Source organism: Rousettus aegyptiacus, unplaced genomic scaffold (assembly GCF_014176215.1).
Source record: "Rousettus aegyptiacus isolate mRouAeg1 unplaced genomic scaffold, mRouAeg1.p scaffold_m13_p_1, whole genome shotgun sequence".
NCBI classification, from domain to species: domain Eukaryota; kingdom Metazoa; phylum Chordata; class Mammalia; order Chiroptera; family Pteropodidae; genus Rousettus; species Rousettus aegyptiacus.
Window position 1 is genome coordinate 122,616,624 of NW_023416284.1, and position 14,472 is coordinate 122,631,095.

General features: G+C 37.8%; 1 protein-coding gene across 2 annotated transcripts in view; it reads left to right on the forward strand.

Moving 5' to 3' along the window:
• The first annotated feature begins 795 nt into the window (after positions 1–795).
• MEI4 (meiotic double-stranded break formation protein 4) overlaps positions 796–14,472 on the forward strand; it is a 166,632-nt gene continuing 152,955 nt past the window's right edge. Inside the window, exon 1 of one of the 2 annotated variants that reach the window (XM_016157353.2) lies at positions 796–806. The gene's annotated coding sequence lies outside the window, so the exon portion shown is untranslated. Of the gene's footprint in view, positions 807–828; positions 1,138–14,472 lie in introns of those variants that run through there. The other variant, XM_016157352.2, reaches the window with a different exon arrangement.

A 14,472-nucleotide genomic window follows, 5' to 3' on the forward strand; every position in this document is an offset into this window, starting at 1 on the left:
CCTCTGTGATAGATGAACTATGTCTGGGTTTTATGTTTCTCAAATAAGAACATCAAATACAGTAAGCCATTATTCCAGTGTTCATTAATTTGGAGTTCAAGGTAATTCAGTCTTGGCTTTCCTGAAATTCGCCTCTGCAGGATTAATGAAGAATGATATATTAAATTATAATAGACTCAAAATCATTGACTCTTTAATGAGCAGATGGTTAGAGCAATGGTGCTTAACGTTCTAAAGAAATTTACAGTAACTGATTAGATGCAAGTGATATCTTAATAAAGAAGATTCATACATTTAGTAAAATAAACTGAACAAACCTCCATGTAGAAATGCTTGATATTTTATTCTATAAACCTATGTTGGCACTTCTATCCAATAGCAACCAAACACTGGGTGTGATATTAAACACTACAGAGGATGCTTAGAATCCAGCTGAGATTCTACAGTATGAAAACATTTTAGAACAACATAAGGCAAAACATGATTAAGATTATATTAAAAACAACATGAAACGTAAAAAAGTGAGCAAAATCACTATAACCACAATTTCTTTCTAGAAATAAACATTTAATTTCACTTTTGGAAAAAGAAACATTGCTCTAGAACTCATTATCTTCTCAGTTCTCGAAGTCCCCCGCCCCCTCCATTAAAATCAATGCATCTCTTTCCACCTGAAGCCTCTCCAAGCAATTTTTTTCTTTTTCAAGGCCTCGATTTCGCTTCTCAGCTAGAAAACCCTAGGGGGCGCACTCCTTCGGAAAGCGACCTGACTTTCCTTTCTGAACTCCGCAGAGACTTGAAGCACGGTAAGGCTGCTGGGCTCCCACACTGAGCTGGGGGCGCTTTCTCTCCACCAGCCGCCGGAGCTGGCTTCTCTGCGCAAGCCGCCAACCCGGCCGGGGCCACGTGGCCGCGAGGCCTTCTGAGGCTTGTGGTCGCTGGGGCTCTTCTTTCTCCCTGTCACTTCCCTCAGAGAAGGCAGAGAACTGGGCAGCGTTTCACTCGCAGGGTCTCGGGCTAGCTGCCTGGGCCCGCCGTCCCAGCCTCCCGCCCGTCCAGGGGATCACAGAGTTCCTGCACCAGCGCTTCCTGGCCCCCCGCGAAGGGCGCCCTCCGTCCTCTGCGGGAGCCCTGAAGGTAGGTGGGGAAGCGCCCGGTACCCTCTCCCCTCCCCCACCGCGCCGGCCTCGCCTTCTGCCCAGGTGGACCGCACGTGCTTTTCTCGTGGCCTTGGTTTGGACCTGAGTTGGAACCATTCGCAGCTGTGTGGCGCTCCGCACAGCGTCGGGACTTATCGTTAGCTAATTAAGCAAATCGCAGCTGCACTGGAGCTTCCACTTACTGAAGAGTCCGGCCACAGGTTTGTGGATTTCTCTGGTACTGTACATGCCTCTGAGCATGATCAAGGCTGGCTTGACCACCAAAGTGGTTCCTGAGGCTTCCTAGGTAAGGAGAGGCCCCTGTTTTGAGGCCATTGGTACGGTTGGTAAATCCATTCATTTAGCAGATCTTTTATTGAACACCTTTTCTGAGGAACTGAGGAACTGTGTAATATGCTATAGGTGTCAAAGATGGGATACACCTGGTCTGATTTAAGGATCTCTCGTTCTTGTGCTGGAGATGGAAAGGGTTAGAAGGATCAGGTAAAATGCTGTGGGACAGAGGAGCTTTGTGGAGAAGCTGGCACCTTAAGGAAGGATAAGTACCAGGTATTTGGGAAATGTGAGCAGAAGCGGGGAATACTTTACAGATGAAAAGATTAGTAAGAGTTAAGGAAAGAAGCCAGGTGTGCTTGGATCAAAGGATGTTTTAGAGTATCGAGATGTCTGAAATGTCAGGAAAGAAGACAGGAGAAGTAGCTTGAACTCAATTGTGAAAGGCTTTGAATAGCTTCATATTCTGGAAGGGGCAAAACATATTTTGGACATGAATGCCATTAGGATCCATAGATTACAGAGAAATGGACTGTTTAATATCCAAAAAATAATTATAATATAGAAAAAGCACATAACATGGGGTCTGTTCATGAGAAGAATGTATTTGTCAATAGCTATGTCTGTGTCTAATAACACACATTGATCATTTTCTCGGGATTTTTTGTATTCCCTTTTTTTCTACTTAAAATCGAGAGATTTCCAGTGTATATCTGTGGTTGTAATGAGACTTAGTCGCTTGGCAGAGATTTGTGAGTTCCTACCCACTATTGTACTTCTTTTTATTTGGGAAGACTTAGTGCTTTAGAATAGTTTTAAGTCAAGTGCAATGAATGGTATGTATAATTTGGAGTATGTCGTATCTGGATGATTTGCCAAATAGGGAAATGGACCACAAATGACAAAATTTAAAGGTAAAATTTGAGAATGAAGGTCAAGAGCACAAGCTGATGAATGATGGTAGGAATACCAGTATTTGGAACCAGATTTCCAAAACCAGTATTTTGAAGGCCTTGTTAAAGCGTATAAAATGTTAACTTAAATATGTTTTAGCATATATAAATATGTTTGGAGTCCAATGGCTGTTATGGTAAAGATCAGAGGGAATATTTTAGTTCTTTCATAGGGCATGTGTATGTCATATGCACATTAAACTCTGCTGTACAAAGACACTTGAAGATGAAGGTCAGAGTCACAATTTAATAGAGACACTTAAATTAGGCCAGCTCACTTTGGAGCATTTTCGAGGTAAACATATGACTACACTGGGAGGGATGGATTGGAGGGAGCTAGAGATAAGTCAGAAGGCTGATGTAGTCATAAACACAAGAGTTGTTAATGGTTTAAGGAAAAAGTAGACACATTTTCAGATATATTAGCTTATAGGATTGACAGGGCATGGTATAGAAGGATAATGAGGGGATTACTACTACTAAAGTCAGAGAGCAAAGTGTAAGAATAGAGGAGTGGCCATTAGAGTCAGATGTTACAGAGAAGTAGAAGAGAATTTGCAAGCAAACATAAGTATCGCCAACTATGATGTCATTTTCAACCTTAGAACAGGTAAGAACAGTTAGGTCTAGTAGCGGGGGTAATTGGAGATTTTTTTTTTTTTTTTAATAGCTGGGAGCAACCTGAGCATGATTATATATTGAGAGCTAGAAGTTAGTACAGAAAAAGAGATTGAAAAATTAGATTGGAGATAGTTTGTGGAGAGGTACAAAGAGTTGGTTTGCAATTAGTACATATTCTTAGAACATAGCTCATGGTATATAAAGACAGAACGACATTGGCAGTTAGTGTTGAGGAGCATGTCACAGAATAACCATTCCTTTCTTATATGCTAGCAGAGTGGATAGGATCAAGTTGGCTTACCTATGCATTCATTTGTGAGGTCAATCATCTAATATTTTTTTCAGTGCTCATATGTTAGTTGTAGTGGTTTATGTTCTGAACAAAAAGGTAATGAGCTCAATGGAATTGACTTGCCACTGAGATATAGACATTGTGCAACTAATTAAATAAGGAATTATCCAGTAGCAATTGTGATAACTGATTTGAAACAAGAGTTTGGAATGTTAAGAGCATATGTGTTAGAGGTGACTGGCGTGTTCTAAGGGTATTGAGGAAAACATTTTAAAGGATATAATGTTTAAGCTGGTACCTAAAAGAGATCTCTCTGATTACCAAGTCAGCTGTCCTTTTTCCATGCTGCCTCTCTATTATAATCTGATTTCTGGTTCCTGTAAACTGTTGGGCTCAATGGCCTCTTTCTTGAGCACTTGAAATGTATTTGATCAGTGAACTGGTGGGGTGGGAAAACTTTCAGGAACCAAGTCTTTGCAGGGAACTTTCAAAGCCAGTTATTGATGCGTTATAGTGACTAAATATGAACTAAGTGCCCATTTAATTTTATTCATGCTACATTAATTCCCATTAAGGAAAGGAGTTTGGGAATGGCAAATCAATAGTCAGCCACAGCCACCACTGCCTCAGCTACTTAATGTCCTTTGGAGGAATCACAAACATTAAGGGTCCTGTCACTTCTTATTAGGAATTTTTGGTAACAGCCAATGAAAGCTAGTTTTTTTGCTGTTGTTGTTGTTTGTTTGTTTAAAATTTTAATGCTCTCTGGGTCAAGTGATTGGGGAATAAGCATCCACTCATGTTTCTGTCTGCAGAGAAGCAAAGGTACTATTGCTGCTATGATTTTGCATTTATATAGCACCCGAGTGTTGGCTAAGTGCTTTTACGATCGATTTTATTGTTTAGTTTAAAAGATAGCTTAAAGTCATCCTTGTAAAAATTTGTTCGGCGTGATTCAGAGAAAAGGATCTTTTGTAAAATTGGGCCTTCTATGATGTGGAAGAATTGATCAATCAGAAGACTAGATATAATATAAAACAATGTGAATATATGAAGAGAGTTGTTAATAGAAGACAGTTATCACATGATACTTTTCGTTATCTGCCTTTACAATGAAAGAAGGAAAGACAAACAAACAAAACCTTTAACAGTAGAAATACAACCCTGCAGGAGGCCAGCCCCCTTCATGACTTGGTTTGTAAGTAGGGCACCGAGGGATGTTTTATGAGTGACAATATGTGTTCTGTAATATGCATCCTTAAAGCATTAGGTTTTATTTAGAGCAAGTGTTGGCAGACTTTTTCTATACAGGACCGGATAGTAAATATTTCAGGATTTTCAGGCCATACTGTTTCTGTAGCAACTATTCAACTCCGAAGTTGCAGCACTAAAGTAGCAATAGACAATACGTACGTGAATGGACATAGTTGTTTCAATAAAACATGCTTTATAGAAGTTTGGCTGCTGGGCCATAGTTTGCCAACCTGTGATCTCTACAGCACTTCTAAGATTCCTTTACTGAACACAGAGTGTTATAGATTAGAATGGTTCATAGCTAAAAGCTCTATGAAGGCAGAGGGAACTTGTCTTGTTGACTTTTTATCTCTGTGTCTGTTACAGTGCTGGACAAGTAGGAGATAATTAAGCATTTGTTGAATAAGGGAACGAGTACCAAAGATATCTAATGGAAAATTATTTCACTAAGGTAGGCTAGATGGTTCTATATTCAGATTTTCCAATGATGTATATTCTGTGATACTACCTTATTAGGTAGAACATATATATTGCTTAGTTGAGTGCTCAGTTCAGAGAACATATCTAGGGGGATGCCCGAAAAATGAAAAAGATCCAGTGCTATACAATGATAGTAAAGATCTTTGACTCTACCAGTAAAAATACATACAGTATTATATCCTTTAGAAGGGACCTGAGAGACAATATATTCCAATCTCTTACCTGGTCTAGGGCTTTCATTGTTTGCCCTGTTTTATATGGCTTTGCCTAGGTAGTATTTGTGCTAGATGTCTTTCTTTTGGCCCTTCTGATCTTTTCCTTACCCCTTCATCCTGCTGGTTCACGCCAGTCCCTACTTTCTCCACAGTCATAAGGATGATCCAGTAGGAATAAACGTCACAGCTCCTGTCAGGTGGTCCTCTCCTCACCATGCTGTCACCATGCTCCCAGTCTGGTAACTGCTCCCTCCTTTTATCCTTTTAGGCCTAGGGCTACCCCTAGGTGAAGAATGCACCTACCCCATTGCTGTTATTACTGGCCCCTGGAACATTATATTAACCCCTTGGGTTGCCCACACTTTTAGAAATAGTTTCTTTATTAAACTCTCCTCATATTGTACAAATTGAGGTACCATCAGCTTTCTGCCTGGACCCTGATGGGTATATTATTACCATTTTTCCCAAAGATACCTATTGTTTGCCACTGAATGACTTTTAAGTCCTACAGAGTCAGTGACTGTGGTATCCATTTCTTATAGTCACATTCTCAGGTGAAAGTAATCCCAGAAGGTGATCCATTTAACTTTTCTGTTCAGAGTTTGGGTATATTCTGCTCCATCGCTATCATGTCTATCTGTACTTGAACATCTTCCACAGCAGGGAATTCACTACTTCCTCAAACATCTTTAGACACACCTGAGTGATAGAATATGTATACACATATTCTTCTACCCACTGCCCGGGTCCTGTACTGTATACTTGAAACTAATTAAAATAAACATTTTTAAAAGAACACTAATTATCCTTTCATTACTCTAGGGGGCACTATTTAAAGTATTTTGCTAAACTTTTTATTTAGGTTTAAAATCTGAACAGCAGATATCAACATACTTATAGATTTTTAGTATTTTGCTCCTTCATGGGCATTCACTCTGTGCTTAAGCCCATAACTCTACATCTCACATTTTGGAAATACAACAAAATATATTGAAATGCAATATTTTGTGGTTGATAATTAAATTGACTTTAAAGAAATGTTTTGAAGTAGGTTCTTAAGTATACCATTAATTTAAGTCAATTTTTATAATGAAAGTCCAATTAATTTTTTTAACAGGCTTCCCAAATATGTCAGGTTCTTTAATTCTTCCTTCAGTTTTATTCAGTGAGCTCATTCCCCATTTCATTTTTGATTAGATTGCTTTCACCATGGGAGAACTCCGAAAGATAAATTCTCTTGTATTTAATGTGTCTTTGGTTTAATCCGAATGAATAGAAGAATGAAAACAACCTATTAGAAAGTAATTTTGATGGTTGGAGAGAGTGACATGACTTTTAAAACTTAACTATAATTTAATATAATATTTCAGAGGCTACTTGTTAGTTATTCCTTTTCCTATGTCTTCCTTCTATTGCATGATTAAAAAAAAAAACATATTTGTGAGTCTTTTCAAATTCTCCAAAATGGATTTTACAATAGCCGATTGCATATAGTCCATTTCTTTCTCTCCCTTGGAGCAATGGTAGGAGAAAATGTTCTTTCTTTTCTGATCCGTTTGTGTACTTTAAAGTTCTATTATTTATGCATTAGTTTTCATTTCATTTATTTTCTTATTTGTCTGCCTCCCTTTAGAAGCAAAGCTTCTGAGGGAAGAGTCATCCTTATCTTTACTGCCTGGCACAACCAATAAATGGTGTTGAATGTTCGTTGGCAGAATGTAAGTTTCTCAAGACAATCTGAAAAAAAAATTATATAATAGAAAAAATTTATATTATAGAAAACACTAATGTAGCTCTCACGAAGTTGTTGCTTCCTAAAAAAAAAAAAATCATTATAAATGTGGCTTGTAAATAATTCACTCTTATAAAAGTTGTTGTCTTTTAATTAAAAAAGTCATCTACAATTTATCATCCATCTACTTATGTGATAATTACTAAGCACTATTTCATCTATATAATGAATAGATTTTTTAAATTACATGTATTTCCAATAAACTCACCTCATCAAAATCAGTTTCCCAAAACCAAAATTGTGGTACTTTAAGTGCTGCATGGATGCAAGTAACTGTAGTGTAACTGTGGGCAGCGTTTCAACGCAGAGACCCTGGCTGCACCTTTCACATTATGTTGCTAATGTAAAAGTCTTTAGCAGTTACTAATACACTCCCAGTTTTGCAGCATATTCTAGAAATATGACTACTGTATAAGATCACTGAGAAAGGCACTGATTCAAAATACATGGCAGAAAGCTGGCTTCATTAATTATTAATATGCTTACCTCGTTTTCACTCATTGATAAAAAACTAAGGCTCAGCAAAGAATTAAGGAAATGACATTAGAGAAACGTTCAAGTGGTCTAAGTGAATATTTTATCAGCGTTATTTTGTACATTTTGTACTTTCCAGTATTTTTAGTATGTCTTTCTGACTGGAGTCCATCACTTCACTGACCTAATATTTGAACCATATTCAAGTCTTCCTCACTCTTTTTCCGGTCTGGCAGCAAGCCCTGTCATTTCACAAACATCTGTTAGAGCTTCCCATATCCTTTGTACATACTTTCAGTGTCCTGGCCTAGTTCTCTTCCAGCTCTTCTTTACTGTGGAGTGTTAGTAGTCTCCTAGCTTCATCCTACCCAGCATAATCCTCTTCCTAAGACACCTACTCAGAAGACTACTCCTATTTCCAGCTGTCCACTGCATTAAGTTCAGACTCCTTTGACTGACTTTCAAGATCCTAACTTCCCTTTATTATATTATCTTCCTTTAGTCCCTAAAATACCTTAATCTTCAGTCAAGGAGATCCATGTACCCTCCCACAAATACCCACGTCATTGTCCTTATCTACTGTCTGCTCTTACAATCCTCCCATTTGAAGTGCTCTTTTACTCACTCTGCCTCTGAGTGCTCCATACTTCCTGCAGAGATCCTTCTCTCATTCAGATCAGCCCACAAGTGCCTCTTTTCCTGAGCTCTTAATAGATTTATTGTAAGACCCATGTGGAGGCACAGCCACTGGAGATAGTGGGCCTGGGATTGAATCATGGTCATTTACTCATCTCCAGTGGACCAAGCATTGCATTGAGTGTTTACTGTGTGCGGGATAGTATTTATAGGGGTCATGTGCCTTAACGAATTTTATTTCCTCAGTAACTTTGTAAGTTATATACCATTGTGATTCACGTTTTATCAATGAACAAAGTGAGACACAGAGGGGTTGAATAACTTGTCTAAGGTTGCATGGCTAGTGCAGGGCAGAGCTAGGAAACCAGGCTCCTGAACCTGCTCTTCTAGCCCTTATGCTATTCTTGCTTCTTCAAAATATATTTGAAATGATTTTTGATGGGGATTTTCTGCTTGATTGATATGCAGTATTACTCTTTTCTGTCTCACTGGTAGCCTTTGGGAGGAAACATCCCTCATCTAACAGTGCTTTTGGTGTTAGTGTGCCCGCATGTGTGTCTGAATGCACGCACGTGTGTGTGTCTGCACATGCAGGCATGTGCTGCTGTGGTAGTAAGTTGAGATGAGTCTCAAGGTAGGCACAAGATGACCACAGGGCAGATCAAGGAGGCCCACTCCTATCCAGGCTGCACTTAATTCCTGTCGCCAAGCTCAGGAACTGTATTATAGAAAGAATGTATGCAGAAAGATGAATATTAAACATATAGTTTCACAACTTGTTAACTAGGCATCGTTGAGAAGACTACCCTCTCCGAACCTTAATTTTCTTAGCTCTAAATAGTGATACTAATTTCTACATCACAGAATTGTTAAACGAGGTAATGCAATGAGGCAACTCAATGAAGTGCTGAATATAGTAAATGTATAGTGCCCATTATGCATAGGTGTCCAAGAGACGTTTGTTTCTTCTGAGGCTGTATGCTCCAGCCAGGCTCATGGCTTTTCTAATCCCTACTGATTCCTTTCTCTTTGTCCATATAACCAAGCAGGCCCTAATTTCTGTATCACTAAATCTCCTTAACTTTGCCTGTCTTCCCTTAAGTTCTGTCTTCATGAAGTTTTCTGTGATCCCTTAGCTGGAATTAATCTCTCCTTTCTGTGAACTGTTTCACTTCCAACCTTGTAGTCATTCATGTAGAGTATGGCTTAATCATTCACATAGAGCCCAGTGCTACAAACAATAAAAGAATAAAAGATAAAGGCACAGACTATGCTTCTGATGAGCTTACTTCCTGTCTAATATGAGAGAAGACCTCCAAATGGCTACTGGTACTACCTTGTGATAAGAATGATTTCAGATTGCTGTGGAAATGCAGATAAGAGAGCAATTCATAGAGCTAGGGGGAGGAAGGAAGGGGAGTGAATCCAAAGGACCTCAGACAGGGGCAATCGAGCTGGGCCTTGAAGAGCAAGTGGAGAATCTGAAGGCAGGAGATAGGAAGGGTGTTCCTGGACAAAGGCTCATAATCATGAGAGCATATGGCTTGTTCAGGAAGCAGCAAGAGTCCTCTGTGGCTAGACTGTCCAAGGGCAGCGGAGAGAAGCAAAGCTAGAATAGCAGCTGGTTTTTTGTTTCTCAAAAGAGTCAATTGTATGACTACAGATCTAGCAATTTTGGTAAAAAAAAAAAAAAAAAAAAAAAAGAAAGATATTGTTTTCTGTTATGTTTATATGAGCCATCACTGAGACATGACCATTCAACAACTTATTACCGTCTCGGGTTGCATTATGAAAAAGGTTCAAGTGTTGCAACTGATTATGTTCATCGCTGAATTGGAGGTTTAGTACTACTGACAAGGGATTTTTGACAAATCAATAATCAGGAGAGGCTGCCACAATGAAAAGAGGCTCAATTTTATGAGGTTATAAAGAAAGGGTATGAGGGGTTTTACAGAGAAGAACATGATTGCTGACTTCAAATTCTTGGAGAGTGGTTTCACAAAGTAAATGACAATGTTTTGCTTTCAAGGGTAGACCTGGGATTAATAACCAGAAGTTACGTACAGAGTGTCTGGAGTTTCTAAGAACTGATCATTAGGTAATTAAATTTTCAATACTGTGATGTCCATGGAGACTGAATTGGACTCCTGGTTCTGTCATTGGGTGACAGACTGAATTATCTCTTTTAAGGGTCCATGACATATATTCAATATAGTTTTGGTGCTCAATAAATTTTATTATACTTGAAATGTATTAAAATAGATTATCTGTGCCAAAATATGCTAATTTAATGTGTCTACGTGGCAGACAGTACAGAAAGATAAAAGGTTTTAGAGTCAAATTGGTCAAATTGTATTTTCATTTCTTATGTGACTTCAAGCAAGTTATCCCCTGGGCCTCTATTTGTATATTCATAAAGCAAGGATAATACCAGTTATGTCATAGGGTTATATTGAAGATCAAATATTATGATGGATATAAATCCATACATATACTATTATGTCACACAAATACTGAAATTATTTTCTTTCCTAATGTATCATACAATGGCTTTCTAAAGCATTAAGCATTCTACTGCAAAAACAAAATATAGTGACATTTTTTCTAAAGTAGAAGCTTCCTTTTATCCTTCAAGTCCATTCTTGGATGTTTTCTCAGTGAATAATAAATGTCAGTTTATCCGGAGAGACAAAAGAGTGATGGCAACTTGACCTGAAATTATAACTCATTCTCCACCATGTAGAAGCATCTCTGGGTTCCAGCATACAAATGTACCTTTCTATGGTTATTTCTTCTTTATTTTCTATTAATACAGACATATATACATAAAATGCTTGACTTTGATAAGAAATACCTGAAATAATTTTTCTTATTAAGAAGTAACTTAAAAGTAACTGTGGGCATTCCAGTTTAGCCCCTAATTTCGAAATGAAAAGCGTATATGTGTGTGTGTGTATGTGTATGCATACAAAATGTGCCCATTTGATTACTTGCATAGATACACATTAAATACAGGTGCAGATTGTTAGGTATTCTTTCTCATGCTGAAAGGCTCTGGATTTTTAATAGTTGTTTCAATTAAGAAAATGTTGATTTTTCTTTCATGAGTTTTAATTTGGTGACTCAAACGTTTAAAAGATGAACTTTTCTGCATATTTCCTGGTAACAGAGACATAATATCACATAATTAGGCTAGGAAGCTAAGTGCTTATTATTACTATTATCGTTAGCATCATCATGTTGTAATTTCCTATGCTGTAAGAACTCAGCTTTAGACATTGACCCACTGAGTAAAAGAGTAAAAATGGAGATAAACAATTTTGTACACATTTTATATAATATATATATATATACACATTTTTTACACATGCTCCCAAATACACATATATAAGCTAAACTTTACTAGGCTCTTACTATGTGCCAGGCACCGTATTAGGTCCTTTACGCGGGTTATCTTATTTAATCTTCACAGCACCCCCTATGAGGTAGCTTCTATTATTTTTCTCACTTTTCACATAAGCAAACCAAGGTTTATAGAGGTTAAGTGTACAACACATGTAAGTGGTGGAGACTGGATTTTAACCAAACTGTCTGACTATACAGCTGGAACTTTTAACTGCCACACTGCACTACCCTGGTGCTTGTGTGATCACAGACTCAGAATTGGAAAAATGTCAAACAATCTGTGTAGCCTTCACTAAAGTGAAGTGCTGAAATCTTTCTTCATCTCAGACCAATGGCTATTCAGCCTCTGTTTGAATAAGGCTAGCAATTGGAATTTCATAACTTCAAAAGACAGCCCATTCCATTGTTGGACAGCTTCTGTCACTGGACACATTCAGCTATGTATTGGAAGTGTGTCTGCATATATATTCCATGTATTATTTAATTCTGCTTTCTGGAAGAATATTGAACACCTCTCTCCCTCTTTTATCTGACATCCTTTCAAATGCTGTGCTCCTCTGAGTCTTCTCTTTCTTTAGCGGTTCTGCATGAGGTCTCCAGACCCATCACCATTACAATTACCCCTTGCAACAGTCTAGTTTAATCAGTCGTTTCTGACAAGTCGCATTACGTGGACTTGGACACAGGAGTGTGGCAGACCATGCAGTGGAAAACTGGACTGAGCAGTAACACCTAGGTTAAGGTGTTAGCACTACTGTTTACTGTGTGACACTGAGCAAGTAGAAAAATAGCTGGGCCTCAGACCCTCATCTGTAATATGGGCATAATAAGTACCCTAATATATAGCATTATTATGGAGATCAGATATGATAGGACTGGTGCAAGTACTCTATGAAGCATAGCCTCTGCCTTAGGCCTGTTAGCTTCTCTCACCTGGCTTGCTCTTCTACATCATCATAACTTGCTCCCTCATTTATCCTTGCATCTTTGCTCAAAACTCATTTGCTAATTGAGGCCTTTCTTTATCACTGTATTTAAAATTGCAACCAATCCCTCACCTTCTCTCTCCATTTTACCTACATTATCACAGTTTGACATACACATATTTTACTTATTTTGTGACCGCCCTCAATAGAATGTAAACAATGTGAGTTAAAGAATTCATCTGTTTTAATCACTGCTATATTCTCTGGACATAGCTGGTGATCAAAAAACTTGTTGAATGAACGAATGAATTGCCGTGATGTTTTGTTTCTGATGTGACTATCAAAAAGTACAATGAGACGCTTCCCAGTGTTTCAAATAGAAGAAAAGTGTTCTTTTTATATTTAAAATTCGTAATTTAATTGGTTAAATTACGAATTTTAACCCTCATGCCACAGGGATATTTTCTGACAAAATAGCTGAGCTGGATTCCTGAAGTGAAATATTAGAATTCTCAAATTAAAAAATGTTACAGAAAATGAAAAAAAAATAGTTTATCATTGGCTTCAATTTCTGATGACTTAAGGGCACAGTTTGGTGGGCAAATGCATATGCAGTTTTATTTTAAAATAACAGCAAATAATTGAATTTCCTGTTTCTGTATTTATGTAGCCACTCATCTAAATTTCCAATTCCTTATTGATAGTCTATCTTATAGCTAGAAGACCTTTGTTTCAAAGTGATCACAGCCCCAGATAGTTGGCTGTTTCTGTGTTAATATGTTTTTTAAAGTTAGTGGATGAAGGGGATTTAACTGGGCAAGGGGAGGCAGAAATGCGGATTTATTTAGGCCCTAGACATAGGAGATTAAGTAGGGCCAGAGGGATATGAGGATCTCAGCTTGCCTCCCAGCATGAACAGAGTCTAGGAAACATGTTACCTGCCTAGGGCTGCGTTAAGAAAACCTGATTCACCTACCTGAAGGAGATTGTGGGGTTAAGATTACTGGGGGCACAAGGAATACTGAATTTCCAGAACGCTTGCTGTCTTTTGTGGTTTAGTGACTTGCACATCGAGCTAGCCAGCTGCCGGGTCTTAATGGACTAAAACAACCGAAGTCAGCAGAACATCTGATTGTAACAGGTGATCCTGTCTACTGGCAGGTTGAAGAGGAAAGAATTTCCTCACAGCAAAAAGTGGCTTGGGATATAAGAAAAAATAAAAAGATACACTTTGCTTACCCAAGAGAGTTGACTCTAGACCTATGAATTATTGACGCATGCTTTTTTGTTGTCGAATGTTTGTATGTCTACTCAGATCAAATACTGCTGTTAGCACTTAGGGTTGTGTCACACTGTTCTGAATTTAAATCTGCAGAATCACGTTTGGTAACAGTGCCTGAAAAAATTCCACAGCTGTTTATTTAAACTTATTTTTATTTTGCTCTAAAATGTATTTTAATCACAGAAGAACTTTCAGCAGAATGTTATAAATCAATCATTACTAAATATCAAAGCATTACGAATATACTTGGCATGGAGAATAATGGTTAAATTAATGAACTGTTTACAACTCATTTTTGGGAAAGGGAGTATGTGTGTTTTAGAAGAATCTGTATTTGTGGTAGATGTATGAAAATGTCTTTATGATTTTAAAATATTTTGGAATTAAACAAAATAATTTCACTAGAGACATCACTGATCCAAAGTTAGTACAAATTTAATTAATAATAACAATTATGATGGAAGCTTTTGTTAAGTAAACAATTCCCCTTGTCTAGAAAAGTGAACAGTTGGGCACAGAATGACTAATCGTTTTATACCAGAACTGCATTAGGATTCAAGCTTACTAATTGGTGTCAGGGAAGACATTGACCAGTGTAATGGTTAAACTAATAAAATTGGGTAGGAGAGGACAAAATTAGGAATTATGTGGTTCCAAGATTTATTTTTCTCCTCCAAATAAATTGTAATAGCATAGCTGTAATAGTAGT